This window comes from Delphinapterus leucas, chromosome X, assembly GCF_059928025.1.
Source record: "Delphinapterus leucas isolate spDelLeu-1000000601 "Yukka" chromosome X, BTC_Dleu_Yukka2, whole genome shotgun sequence".
NCBI lineage: Eukaryota > Metazoa > Chordata > Mammalia > Artiodactyla > Monodontidae > Delphinapterus > Delphinapterus leucas.
In genome coordinates this window covers 94,430,346-94,445,081 of record NC_143150.1, presented here as the reverse complement: position 1 = coordinate 94,445,081, position 14,736 = coordinate 94,430,346, and the positions used below count along the sequence as shown (strand labels likewise).

At 39.2% G+C, this 14,736-nt stretch overlaps 1 pseudogene; it reads left to right on the top strand.

Moving 5' to 3' along the window:
• The first annotated feature begins 419 nt into the window (after positions 1-419).
• The window catches only part of LOC149744337 (uncharacterized), a 194,698-nt pseudogene continuing 180,381 nt past the window's right edge, over positions 420-14,736 (top strand).

The following is a 14,736-nucleotide window of genomic DNA, read 5'->3' as shown; positions in this document are numbered from 1 at the left end:
TGCCACAACTGGTGAGTCTGCACTCTATAGAGCCCGCGTGCCACAATTACTGAGCCTGCATGCCACAACTAATGAGCCTGTGCACCACAACTACTGAAGCCCACGCACCTAGAGCCTGTGCTCCACAACAAGAGAAGCCACCACAATGAGAAGACCCAATGCAGCCAAAAATTAATTAATTAATTAATTTAAAAAAGATATATTTCCCAGATGCTCCCACTAGAATGTTCAAACTTTAAAGGACTTGCAATACTGAGTTTGGTGAGAATGAAGAGTAACAAGAAATCTCATACATTTGCTGATGGGAGTGTAAAATTATACAACTATTTTGAAAGCTGTTTGGAAGTTTCTACTAAAGCTAAAAACATCCTATACCTGTTAAGTGAACAATTTCACAACTGAGTATATACCCAAGAGAAATGAGTGCTTCTGTCCACCAAACACGTTCAAGAAAGTTCCATGAAGGGTTATTCGTAACAGGTAAACACTGGAAACAACCCAAATGTCAATCAAGTAGAACTGATAGCTATTTGTATATTCATATAATGACTACACAACAATGAAAAAGATTAACCTTCTGCCACAAGCACCAACCTAGATCTCACAGTCAGATTATTAAACAAAAAAAGTCACAAAACAGTACATGCTGTATAATTCCACTCATAAAAACTTTAAAAACAAGCAAAATAATCAACAATGATGGCAGTCAGAATAATGGTCACTTTTATGGGATATTAGCTGGGAAAGGGCATGAGAGGGCTTTTTGGGCAGCTGGGAATGTTCTATATCTTAATATGGGGTGGTGATTATATAGGTGTTTACATGTAAAATTTCATTGTGCATTTAAGATTTATGTACTTTACTGTATGTAGTTATACTTTAATACACACACACACACACACACACACACACACACACACACACACACATTCTTCCCTGGCAGGAACTCACAATGAGGAGGGGAGGTACATGAGAGCAGTTCCTGAGGGGAAAGGAGATGTGGGAAGGCAGCCAGGGAGGGGAGGGGAGCACTAATGTTTAATTTTGCTTGAGAGTCACTCCTGCCCAAACCAGTCTTCACTTCTGCTGCATCTACCCCATGAAATATGTATAATCCCAGGTGTTGCCTGGCTCTGCCCACTATGACTGTCAGGGTAATGGTAGGAAACGTGTTGTTTCCTTACAGTGGGTCACCCAGGGCTGTCACACGAATATGGAGAACAGGCTGTTGGTACTCTTTCAGCTGTCGCTGGCGGCGCTGCCCAGAAAGACAACCCTTCTAAAGGACCCCCTACATTATACTTTCGGGTGAATCATGGGGACTAGAGCACTTTTATATCTGTCAGGCCAGTCTTTATACCCAGATAAGGATCTAAGTTCACTGAACACCTTGGGGAATTTACAACCCTTTTGTGGTCACTTGATGTCTTCTCTAACGCCATCACCTACACACACACACACACACACACACACACACACACACACACACACGAGGAAGCACTTTGCATTACTGTGTGCTCTTCAAGCCAATTGAAATTCACTGCCAAACATGGTTGCAACCATACTTAGATATCTCAGGATTTGGGGTTTGCTAGATGAGCTGAGGAGGAAGAGGTCACATAAATCAATGAAATGACCACATTCTACTTCTTCATTTAGGGGAAGTAATGAAAGGCCCCCACAAAGTAGATAGTTGACTTTTTGGTGGTGACACAAGCTTGATTTCATCCCTCAAAGGTCTGACACTCTGGTAGCTCAAATAAGTATTCACTGTCCTAAGTCCTGTACTGAACTTCTCAAAAGAAGACTGGAAGTTTTCTTCCCTCTTCTGGTTTGCACCTCCTTTTTACAATTCTGTTATTTCTCCTCCTTTGCATCACTGAGGCCACCACCAACACAGCTACCCGGCCCATCCTGGTATTCACTTCCACCCTTTTCTATCATTTATTAATTTGACAAATGTTTGTTGAGGTTCTGGGATGTATGCTCAGCCACTATGTGTAAGAAGACATGAAAGACATTGTATCTATTGCAAGATGTGGTCCCCAAAAAAGGAGGCTTTGAGATGAAGATTAGCATGCATGAACTTTATCAGGGACTAATTTTGGGATTAGCACCTGTGAAAGATAAGAAGGAAGACAGATAGGGCAGCGGGCAATGTTAGGCTCTGACGTAGTGACAAGAAAGGCCTCAGCCAAATTGATAGGGAGCTCAGAAGCAGGAAGAGCCCTATAGAGTCGTCCCCAGTTGGGGTGAGGGGGCTGGGCCTTTATACCCTGAAATCAACCAGCCACTGGATGCAGGCGATCCCCAGAAGGGAGGCATAATCTTGGGTGAGGCATCTCTCTTCAGCCAATGGCAATCCTGGGGAAGAAGGCTGATGGTTGAGGGTTGTGGGCCAGCAGTTCTCACAGCAGCTGGGGAAGTAAGTACTTCTATCCAGAAGGTGGCATCTGGGTAGCATGTCACAGCATCCACAACAGTCCCTTTCCTAAAGTCCTCACTGTCTGGGCCAGGGTGGTGGTGGGGGTGGGGTGATAGAGACTCAGAAATGGATAAAAAGTCTTTATTGTTGCCCAATATCTGGCCAAGGCCTCCTGAGCTGTTTTTCCTCACAACACTCCTGGAACTAAATATGTGGGGTTTTTCCCACATCAAAAACCAGTTTTTAACTGGATTGTTTGTTTTTTTGATATTGAGCTGCATATGCTGCTTGTATATTTTGGAGATCAATCTTTTGTCTGTTGTTTCATTTGCAAATATTTTCTTCCATTCTGAGGGTTGTCTTTTTGTCTTGTTTATGGTTTCCTTTGTCTTGTTTATGGTTTCCTTTGCTGTGCAAAAGTATTTGCATCTATTATCATCAAGGATATCAGCCTGCAATTTTCCTTTCTTGTTGTGTCCTTGTTAGGCTTTGATATCAAAGTAATGCTGTCCAGGTAAAATGAGTTTGGTAGTGTTCCCTCGTCTTCTGTTTTTGCGAAGAGTTTGAAAAGGATTGGTGTTAACTCTTCCTTAAATATCTGGTTGAATTTGCCAGTGAAGTCATTTGGTTCTGGACTTTTCTTTTTTAAAAGGTTTTTTTTTAGTTATAGTTATTTTAATACTTTTGTCTTTTAGCCTTTATAATGGAGTTATAAGTGATTTTCCCATCACCATTACTATTTTAGAGTATTCTGAATTTAACTATATGTTTACCTTTACCAGTGAATTTTATACTTTCATATATTTTCATGTTACTAATCAGTGTCCTTTAGTTTCAGCTTTAAGAACTCTCTTTAACATTTCTTGTAAGGCTGGTCTAGTGGTGATAAACTCCTTCAGCTTTTGTTTTTCTGGGAAACTCTTCATCTCTCCTTCAGTTCTTTTTTGTTTGTTTGTTTTGGCTATGTTGGGTCTTCATTGCTGTGCACGGGCTTCCTCTAGTTGCGGTGAGCGGGGGGCCACTCTTCGTTGCAGTGCGCGGGCTTCTCATTGTTGTGGCTTCTCTTGTTGCAGAGCACAGACTCTAGGTGCACGGGCTTCAGTAGTTGTGGCACGTGGGCTCAGCGGCTGTGGCTCGCAGGCTCCAGAGCTCAGGCTCAGCAGCTGTGGCACATGGGCCCAGTTGCTCCACGGCATGTGGGATCTTCCCAGGCCAGGGCTCGAACCCATGTCCCCTGCATTGGCAGGCAGATTCTTAACCACTGGGCCACCAGAGAAGCCCCTCTCCTTCAGTTCTTTTTTTTTAATTTTAAAAAAATTTTTATCCATTAATTACTTTAATGCAAAAGTCAAATTGATTTATTAATACATATTTTAAAACTTCACATGTATGCACATACATACATACAGAAACGTACTACATATAATATCATTGCAACATGTGCATTATTCTGTCCTTAAAGCTTTAAACCAGTAATACATATATGTATATGTATGTATATACGATGTATTTTTTCAAGTCATATTTTAACCTACTTACATTAAAAATATTGATGCTTAGCAGCTTTAGGTATTCAATAGCGATATAGAATGTATCCACTAACATAGGAAGTTTTATTGGATAGTGCTAATTTTGATATTCTCTTTTTGCTGGGCAAGCATTTACACTGAGTAATTACTATGACAAAATAATAGTTGAAGAATCACCTTTGTACAAGAATTTGTACTCATGTATGAGCATTTCACCAGGATACATACCAAAAGTAGAATTACAGATTTATAAAAGATATTTGAAATTTTGAATAATATATATCAGCAGGTTGCCTTTCAAAGAAGCTATACAACCAAAAGTATATGTGATCATCCATTTAACCATAACTTCTCTGATATTTGAGTTTTAAAATATTTTCATGTATTAAATCTGATGCTCACTTAGTCTACTTTGTAAAATGCTTTCCACACTTAGCTTCTGCAATCAATACTGTCCCTGATTCTCTTCCTGCTTATCTATATTCCCCTTGTTTTCTACAGTGCCCCTTTCTTCTGGATGTCTTTAAAATGGGATGTTTACCTCAAGATTTTATCCATGGTGCTATTGTTTTACTACTCTGCACTCTGCACCGTGTCAATATCTTTAGGTATATAAAATCCTTTTTTTCCCCCAAGTTTCTACTGCTATCTCTAAATATCTCCTAATGAACAGTCCCAGCCTAGAACGCATGCTCCACATTAACGGGGGGAAGATTGTCTTTTTTCTCATCTTTTTCCTCAAAGCCTATCACTGTATCTGGCACACTGTAGCCTCAAAATATACAGCATATGATGGTTGACTAAATGAATAAACAGTGGAAGATAGAAAATTTAATAAGAATAATTTTAAAAATCTATACTTGTTCATTGGTTTCTCAAAATAGGTATTAATCTTCATCCTTTGCCATTATCCTGATTTGATCAATTTTATACTGTAATGATTTTCTTTCTATAGTAAGAAGGAAGAAAATCACTTTTTCCTTCTTCTCTTCCGCTCTCTCTTCTCATCACACCAAATCTCCTTGCAATTTTATTGCTCCTGTACTTTCTAGGCTTGTTTTGAACATATACTTGGGTATATAATATTTAGGTCAGATAAATAAGGATAGGGTGAAATTTGACTTTTAACTGAGGCAATCAGATTTAACATTTTGCCACATGCATAACAAAGTTTGCGGTATTTCATATAGTGTGCTCTTAAAAATTGAAAACTTCAAATTTATGTTATAAAAGACTTGCAGTAACAAAAACAGGAATTCTCCCATTTGCTTTTCTATATTTGAATTTAAAAAGAATAAAATCTTCTAAGTAATAAGAGAAGTTTTTAAGATGTCACAAAGATTAAAGATTTTATAATAGGAAGATTATATTGTATTATCGAGGGGGTCCCAATCTAGTTACATGTCACTTTAAAAACAGAGGGATGTGACAGAAGTTAGTGAGAAGGCAAAATCAGAGTGATTCCAAGTGTGAGAACTCAGCACACAATAATGGGCCCTTAGATGAAAGGGACAATGTGGAAAAAACAGACAGAGGCCTCAAGGAGCTAGGAGTGTCCCTCAGCTGACATTTAGTAAGGAAAACAAGGACCTCAGCCCTACAACCACAAGGAGGAGATTCTGCTAACAATCTGAGTGAGTCTGGGATTGGGTTCAATCTCAAAGCCTCCATCTCCTTCAGTTCTGAAGGACAACTTTAACAGGTAGAATATTCTTCGTTGGCAGTTTTTTTTTTTTCTTTCAGCACTGAGAATATATCATACTACTCCCCTCTGGCCTGCAAGATTTCTGCTGGAAAAAACACTGATTATTTCCTTGGGGGGTCCCCTTGTACATAAAAATTTGCTTTTCCCTTCCTGCTTTTATTATTCTCTCTCTGTCTTTAACTTTCGACAATTTAATTATAATGTATCTCATGTGAGTGTTTGAATTCTTTTCTGAAACTCTCTGGGCTTCCGGGATCTGGGTGTCTGTTTCTTTCCCAAGGTTAGCCATTATTTCTTTGAATAAGCTTTCTTCCCCTTTGTTTCTTTCTTTGTTTTCTCTCTTTGCCTTCTGGGACTCTGGTAGTGCATATGTTGGCTGTTTTATAGTGTCCCATAAATCCCTTAAGCTATACTCACTCTTTTTCATTCTTTTTTTCTTTTTGCTTTTCTGACTGGATGAATTCCACTGCCCAGTATTCAAAGTTCACTAATTCTTTCCCCAGCTTGACCTGTTGTTGAACCCCTCTATTGAATTTTTCAGTTCAGTTATTTTATTGTTCAGCTATATGATTTCTGTTTGGTACTTTTTAAATATTTCCTATCTTTTTTGTTGAAATCCTCACTTTATTCATGCATTGTTCTCCTGACCTCAGTGAGCATCTTTACAACTGTTAATTTGAACTCTCTTCTGGATAATTCACTTATCTCTGTTTTATTAAGATTGATCTCTGGGACTTCCCTGGTGGCGCAGTTGTTAAGAATTCACCTGTCAATGTAGGGGACACAGGTTCAAGCCCTGGTCCGGGAAGATCCCACATGCCACGGAGCAACTAAGCCCATGTGCCACAACTATTGAGCCTGTGCTCTAGACCCTGAAAGCCACAACTACTAAGACTGTGTTCCACAACTACTGAAGCCTGCATGCCTAGAGCCCATGCTCCGCAACAAGAGAAGCCACCGCAACAAGAAGCCCGTGCACCACAACGAAGAGTAGCCCCTGCTCACCGCAACTAGAGAAAGCTTGTGCGCAGCAACAAAGACCCAATGCAGCCAAAAATAAATAAATAAATAATTTTTAAAAAGATTGATTTATGGAGATTTATCTTGTTCTTTTGTTTGAAATACAGTCCCCTTTTTCTTAATTTTTCTTGACTCTCTGTGTTGGTTTCCACAAATTAGATAAAACCACCTCTCCCAGTCTTAACAGATTGGTCTCATTTAGGAGATAAACCATGTCAATCAGTCTGGCCCAAGCTCCTGGTTGCCTCTCAAAACTTTGTGACTGTCAAAGTCATTGTCTTCATTCCTAGTGGATCTCAGTTTTTGTGTGTGTTGAGCCCCAGGAGTGTGCCAAAAGGGAGGATCACTATCAGTACCTAGATGCAGGTCATTTAGATGTGAGTATTTTCTGTTTCCTGATGTGTAGGAGTCCCTCAGCTAGCTTCTGGGATTCTGTTAGAAGGGATTTCTCCATGTGTAGCTGTATATTTGGTGCATCCATGGGAAGAGGGAAATTCAAGAGCCTCCAATGTTGACATCTTGGCCCAGAGTCTTTTGTTTTCAATTACTGTTTCCAACTGTGCTCTCAGTCACTCCTTTCTTGGTGAGGAGCTTCATATCTCACTTCAATGGCTTTTCCAGTCACTTTCAGTAATTAAAGCCGTTTCATTCAAGTTTTCATGACTTAGTCCTATTCTTTTTACAAAGTCAATGTCATATTCAATCCAAAGCCTTTCTCTTTTCCCCAGAGGAAAAGCTAAACTTGTATGTCTAACAGCTTACATGTAGGGAACTTTAAGGGCCCGATGGCTGTGGTAGAGCACAAGGTCTGCTCTTTTAACCACTTTTACTCCATCTTCTTTGCAGTAAGGTGTAAAGAAAAGAGTAGGGAATGCCCAATGTGCTATTACACAATGGTTCATGGTGGGGTTGCTCTCCTTTCCTTACTTAGTTATAATTATTGCTCTGGCTTTTTGGCTTTGGGCTCTTTGGACAGGAGGTAACTCCCATAGGCCACATGATGAGAGGCCTTTTTTATGCTATTGCCCTAGGCATTGGTAAGCTGCTTCCCCACATTCTACTTGAACTTCAGAATTCTGCCACATGCCGTGATAGTCCCTAACAATGCTGTAGTCTTTAATCTCTTCAGTGGCTCCAAAATCAGGGGCCACTGAGAGGAGGAAGACATATCTCAGATCACAAACAGAACAATCTTCCCGAAGGAGATTTTTCCTTTCTTTAAGTCTTCTTATTTGGATTTATGGGGGAAGGGAGTGTGTAATTCTGCCCAATGGCAAATATTAGCAAGCCATACAGGGAGGCAGCAGCCTTGAACATCTGGTGGAGCAGTAGACTCTAAAAGCTGGAACATAAGATACTTAACACCTCTTTTTCTCAAACACCTCTTTTTCTCAGTCACAAATTTCAATACTGCCCAGTAACACTAACCTAATATACTCTCAATAAATCCAATGTTATGTTAGGTACCTTGAATCAATCAATTTATCTATCCATCTATCTGTCTAGCTATCTATATTTCTCAGATACCTATAATGTACATATATGTAATGTACACATATATAATGCATATATATTTTAGGTTTTTCTATATTATAGTATTGTATATATATTATGTGTGTATACATACACATATATGTATACATTCACACAATCATATGTACACACATGCATCATAAACACATGTGTATGTATACATGTGTGTTTATATTCAGTGAGTTGGGTGTGGGAACAGGAGAACCATGGAATACTGCTGGATTGTGTACATTATATGTCTCTCCTTTCTCCAGTTTCCTCTATTTATTTAACGTGGTTTTAATTTTCTTTAAGTAAGGGGGTTCTGGGATTAATCTTAATTAAAAGAAAATGTCAGATGAAATCTTGTTTTTAATAAGGAAAGAATTAGAGAGTATTAAAAGATAAAGACAAAGCAAAGAACCCGTGATGTAGAAGTAAAAGGTAATGAATGGTAGCAATGAAGGAAAAATAAACACAGACAGACCTGAGTAGGATGAATGGTATGAATGAGCTACTAGAAAGAGGGGCTGGCTATAATAGGACAAATGTTTATAAAGCTTCTGTACCAGTTCCTAAAAACTGTGGAGGACAGAGGAAAATTAATATTTAATTCCATTATTTTCTTATATCTCACAATAATGGCAAAAATTAAGAATTTAACAAAACAAGTGAAGGAGAGGATGTGGATCAAAGGGAACTCATATATAGTTCATATATATGTGTATGAATTGATACAACTTCTGTGGAAAATAGTTGGACATAATCTCACAAAGTTGAACATGTGCACATCTTATAGTTCAGCAACCACTTGTAAGTGCATATAACTAAGAGAAACTCTCATAATTATGTTACAGGATATGTGCAATTCTTCATAGCAGCAATGTCTGTAATGGTAAGAAACAACCCCACCCCTAAATTCAGAACAACCCAATTGTCCACTGACATAAAAGTAAATAAAATAGGTTGTGGTATATTCACAAAAGAGCTATCATACATCAGTAAAAATGAATGAGCTAAATTATGGCTGATACTGATTAGCTGATCATTGTACCTATTTTCTCTTATTCCTGGGAATACAGCTAGACTCTATTTTCCAGCCTCCCTTGAACTTATGTGTGATCATGTGTGTCATTTGGAATCCTCTGGGAAGCCAACACAAAGATGGAATTAGGAGTTTAAGAGTTTTATTGAGCTTGAGCCCTATGAATAACAAAGGGCAGAGGGAGCAAGAGTATTCAGGGAGACCCTTCAAACCATGATGCAGGTCTCACCCATGTGAAAGGAGAGGAGAAGGAAGGATACTTGGCTAAGAGAAACTTCAGACTGCAGCGCAGCTCTGAGAAAGTTTTGGCCAGTCCAATGTGAAGTCCCAACACAAAGATTGCCCACAGATAAATTCTGCACTGGGTAAAAATGTCCAGCCCCTTGTAAACTTGCCACGCTGTCATTGGTTGGAAACTGCCTGGGAAACTAGCCTCACCTTGAATGTTGTGATAGATCCTAAAGGTGATGCAGCTGGAGGCTGTCAGCTCACTGAATTCCTTCCAGGAGCTTCTGTGTTAAAGGGAGATCTGAGAAGCACACCTCCATGGTTGCCACACCATGTGACTGAGCTTTCATAAATGGGACACAAGAGGAAGTGATGTGTGCCCCTTCTGGAACTGACTTATAGAAACATCTTACATGGATCCTCCATATTTTTCCTCTCTCTGTAGCTTGAGGGAAGATAAATATGGAAACTTAGGAAGCCATATGTTGAAGACAGCAGAGGATAATGTGGAGAAATTCTAAGTTCCTGATTCACCAATTGGATGAGAGCCATACACTATTAAAGCATGTGTATTTTAGACTTTATGCAGGAGAGAAATGAACTTATATTGTGTTGCAATATTGAAATTTGAGGGTTTGTCTATTATGACAGCTAATTATATCCTAAATCATGCTCTTAGTGACTCATTAAATCATAGATAATTCTTGGAAAACTAATTTTGAGAGAGGACAGCAGATCCCAGAAGACAAAATACAGTAAACTACAGTTTTATAGACTCAAAACAAGTAACTCTAATAATATATTGCTTAAGAATCATATTTTCAAAGCCATAAAAAATTTTTAAAAATGATAGTGGTTAATTCTGAGGGGAGTCAGAGGGTGGGACTGGGAGGAATATATAGGCAGATGAGAAAAATGTGTAGTAAGATTAACCACAACCTCTCAGTTAACAATTCTACTGTCTTCTGTAATCCTTCTTTGCATGGAAACACTTATTAAAGGCATAGGCTTCCTGTTAGATGGAGAATCATTGCTACGGTTTCTTAGGGACTATCAAGTGTTCCTATCAAAGATCTCTTATTCCTTGGGGGAATAACTGACATTCTGAAATAAAGATTTTTTTTTCTCTAAGAGGTATCAAGAAATCATCAAACTTGAGAGGTAACAAACTAAAAATTCAAAATATTTTTATATGCTCAAATATCAGAAATTGAATATCAAATTAAATTTGAAAATGTGTTGAGTTAGAAACTCTATTAGCTGCAAGTACACAGACTAAAAAATAGTGGCTTAAACACACAAAGATTTAATATCTCACATTAAAGAAGTCTGAAATTTGGAAGTCCAGAGCTGGTATGGAAGTCCACAGTGTCCTCTGGAAACCACAATTCCTTCTTTCTGCTCCAACATCCTAGGATATGGTTTCCATCTTTAAAGGTCAAGATGGATGCTGGATATTCACTATCTAACTTGCATTTCAAGTAGCAGGAAGTACAAAGTGCAACCTCCCAGCAGTCAGCTTTCTTTATGCAGCCTTCCGAAAAGTCCCAACCAATATTCATGCTTTCATTTTAGCAAGGGAGCTGAGAATAAAGTCTCTATTCTGAATGATCACATGCCCAGCTGAAAATCAGAATTCCACTAAAGGAAGAAGGGGGGAATGTCAACTGGGAAGCAACAGGAATCCTCTGTCATTGAGTAGGAAAAATAAAAATGGGCCTAGAAACAAAAGGCACCTTGAGTAAAATTGACTGTACACAAATCCCAAGACCCAGAAGTTCTACCAGTATATAAAAGCTTAGAGAAATTCTTGCAAATATATACCAGAAAGCATGTACAAGAACTTTCATAACAGCAATGCTAATAATATCAAGAAACTAGAAACAACCAAACATCATTAATAATAGAATAGATAAATAAATTGTGTAATAAACTCCTATACTGCAGTGGAAATCAATCATGTATCTCGAAGAATTGATAGAAGCAAGACCCAGTGGAATACAGTATTGGTTCCATTGATATAAAGTTCAAAAACTGGCAAAACTAAGTAATGTTTAAGTATATACCCATTGGTGGTTTTATAAACTGAGTGTTTGTGTCCCTCCAAATTCGTATGTTAAAACCCTATGAACGGTATAAGGAAGTGGGGCCTTTGAGAGATGAGCTCATAAAGGTGGAGCCCCCATGAATGGGGGCTTTATAAGTCACAAGAGAGTTTCCTTCCTCTGCTCTGCTCTCCACCATGTGAAAATACAAGAAAACAGCAGTCTACAAGCCAGAAGAGGGCTCTCATCAGAACCCAACCATGCTGGAACCCTGATCTCTGACTTACAGCCTCTAGAACTGTGAGAAATAAATTTCTGTTGTCTATCAGCCACCCAGTATGTATTTTGTTATAGCAGCCTGAACTGACTAAGACAGGTGGTAAAAAATATACAGTATATCCATAAAGTAAAGGAAGGGTAATGTATTAGTCAGGGCTCTCCAGAGAAACAGAACCAATAGGATATGTAGCTATGTATAAGAGGAGATTTATTATAGGAATTGGCTTACAAGGTTGTGGAGGCTGAGAAGTCCCACAGTCTGCCATCTCCAAGCTGGAGAACAAGGAAAGATGCTGGCACGATTCAGTCTAAGTCCAAAGGCCTTATGGCATAAAAGTCCCAACTGAAGTCCAAAAGCCTGAGAACCAGGACTGCCTGTGTCTGAGGACAGCAGATGGGTGTGTCAGCTCAACCAGGGAGTGATTCATCTTTCCTCTACCTCTTTGTTCTATTCTGTCCCTCAACAGATTGGATAATGCCCACTCACAGTGGGAAAGGTAATCTGCTTTGCTCAGTTCATCAATTCAAATACTAATCTCTTCCAGAAACACCCTTGTAGACTCACCTAGAAAATATGTTTTATCAGCTATCTGGACATCCCTTAGCCCAGTCAGGTTAACACATAAAATTATCACAATCTCACCCCTTGTCAATTTAATATCTATATGCATCTCCTTAAACCAATAACAAGATTATAATTCTGCCTAACATGATACAACTATCTTGTGTACAACCAAAATGTACTAGTCCCTTCCTCAGAAGAGGAAGTAAAGCCTTTCAATGATGTTTACTCTTCTTATATCCCGTAACCTGAATACTATGATGTAAAATTAACACTACTTATATGATGTAAAATTACCTGATATAAAGTTAATACATCTTATGTTATACGATAAGGAAATAAGGTAGGAAAGAAAACAAAGGTATTTGCTTACTATATGTATACATATACACAAACATATTCATAACAAAATGAGGAAATAGTCATGATAATTACGGTCCCTATTTCTGTCACTGATCACACGGTCATAGCTGGTATTTATAACCACCTTCTTACACGACCATCACATATTCCCTTTGCCTTCATCAAGCACCTCAGCTTGTTGTGGTTCTTTATCTGGTGGGGTGACCCAAACCTTCATTCCTGAGGGGTCTGGGCCCTTAGTAGTCCTGCCTGAATTGTGTTGTTGTAGTTTTCCACTGACTTAATCATAGGACATTGTAATACTAAGAAATGTCCTAAGACATTTCCTGTATTCCAGACATATTCTTTCTTACCTTCACTGTGGAATAGTAGTCAAATTTTCCCTGGGTAAGTAATCAGGATTAATCTGTGCCTGTTGACTCGAAGGACTGAGGACCCCAAGTGGCCCATCTGTATGGGCTACTGCAATACCGAAGACTGGGTGGTTTATAAACAACAGAAATTTCTTTTGCAGTGTTAGAGGCTGGAAGTCTAAATCATGGCGTTGGAAGATTTGGTGTCTGGTGAAGGCCTGCATCCTGGTTTATAAGACAGAACCTCTTCACTGTGTTCTCACATGGTGGAAGGGGGCAAGTAAGCTTTCTTTGGCCACTTTTCAAAGGACACTAATCCACTTTCCAGGGGCCCTGCCTCTTAATCACCTCCCAGAGATCCCGCCTCATAATACCATCACCTTGGGGATTAAGTTTCAACATATGAATTTTGGGGGGACACAAACATTCAGACCATAGCAGACACGATTGATGCAAAAGTCAGTGTTATGGGCTGAATTGTGTCCCCTCAAAATTCATGTGTTGAAGCCCTAAGCCTCAGTACCTCAGAATATGACTATTTGGAGGGTCATTAAAGAGGTAATTAAGCTAAAATGGGGTCATTAGGGTGGGACCTAATCCTTATAGGAGGATATAAGAAGGTCCTTATGAGAAGAGGAGATTAGGACACAAACAGAGAGACATCAGATATGTGTGTGCGAGGAGAGACCACCATGTGAACACACGGTGGGAAGATGACTGTCTACAAACCAAGGAGAGAGGTCTACAAAGAAACCAAACTTGCTGTCACCTTGACCTTGGACTCTAGCCTCCAGAGCTATGAGAGAATAAATTTCTCTTGCTTGAGTAACTCAGTCTTTGGTATTTTGTTATAGCAGCTGAAACTGACTAGTGCAGTCAGGATTGTGGACGTATCCGAGGGTGGGGCAGAAGGAGGAAATCAGGGAGGGCCATAGATGATCTTCTAAGGTAATGATAATGTTCCATATTTTAATATGGATGATGGGTATGGGGGAGTTTTAGTATTATCATTATTTTAACTTTAAATATATTTTATATGTTATCTTGTATGTGTCATCATTTAAACATGGAGAAAAAGGAAGAGAAGAGAAAGATGTGAAGATCGTCATTTAAGTACAGGAAAATAATCATAATTAGAGGCATTTGAACAAAGAGAAAGATATAGCTTACATTCCGGACACCATCATTAAAAGTAAACTTAAGGGCCCCAACTCCCCTAAAGCTTAAAATGTATTTTACTCAAGGAGAAAGTTGAGTGTTTGAAGTGTCAATTTAATTGGTTAGTGAAAACTCTCTATCATTTGTTAGCAGTTTATTATACCTACTGCTGCTACTATCTTATCGAATAATAGTTAACATCTTAGAAAGATAATTTTTGTGTGTGTGTGTGGTACGCGGGCCTCTCACTGTTGTGGTCTCTCCCGCTGCGGAGCACAGGCTCCGGACGCGCAGGCTCAGCGGCCATGGCTCACGGGCCCGGCCGCTCCACGGCATGTGGGACCTTCCCAGACTGGGGCACGAACCCGTGTCCCCTGCATCGGCAGGCGGACTCTCAACCACTGCGCCACCAGGGAAGCCCAGAAAGATAAATTTAGGTAGAGACAAAGATAAAATTAGACTAGGTAGAGATTATTGGCATATGTGTACAGTACAGAAGAACTACTTTAAAA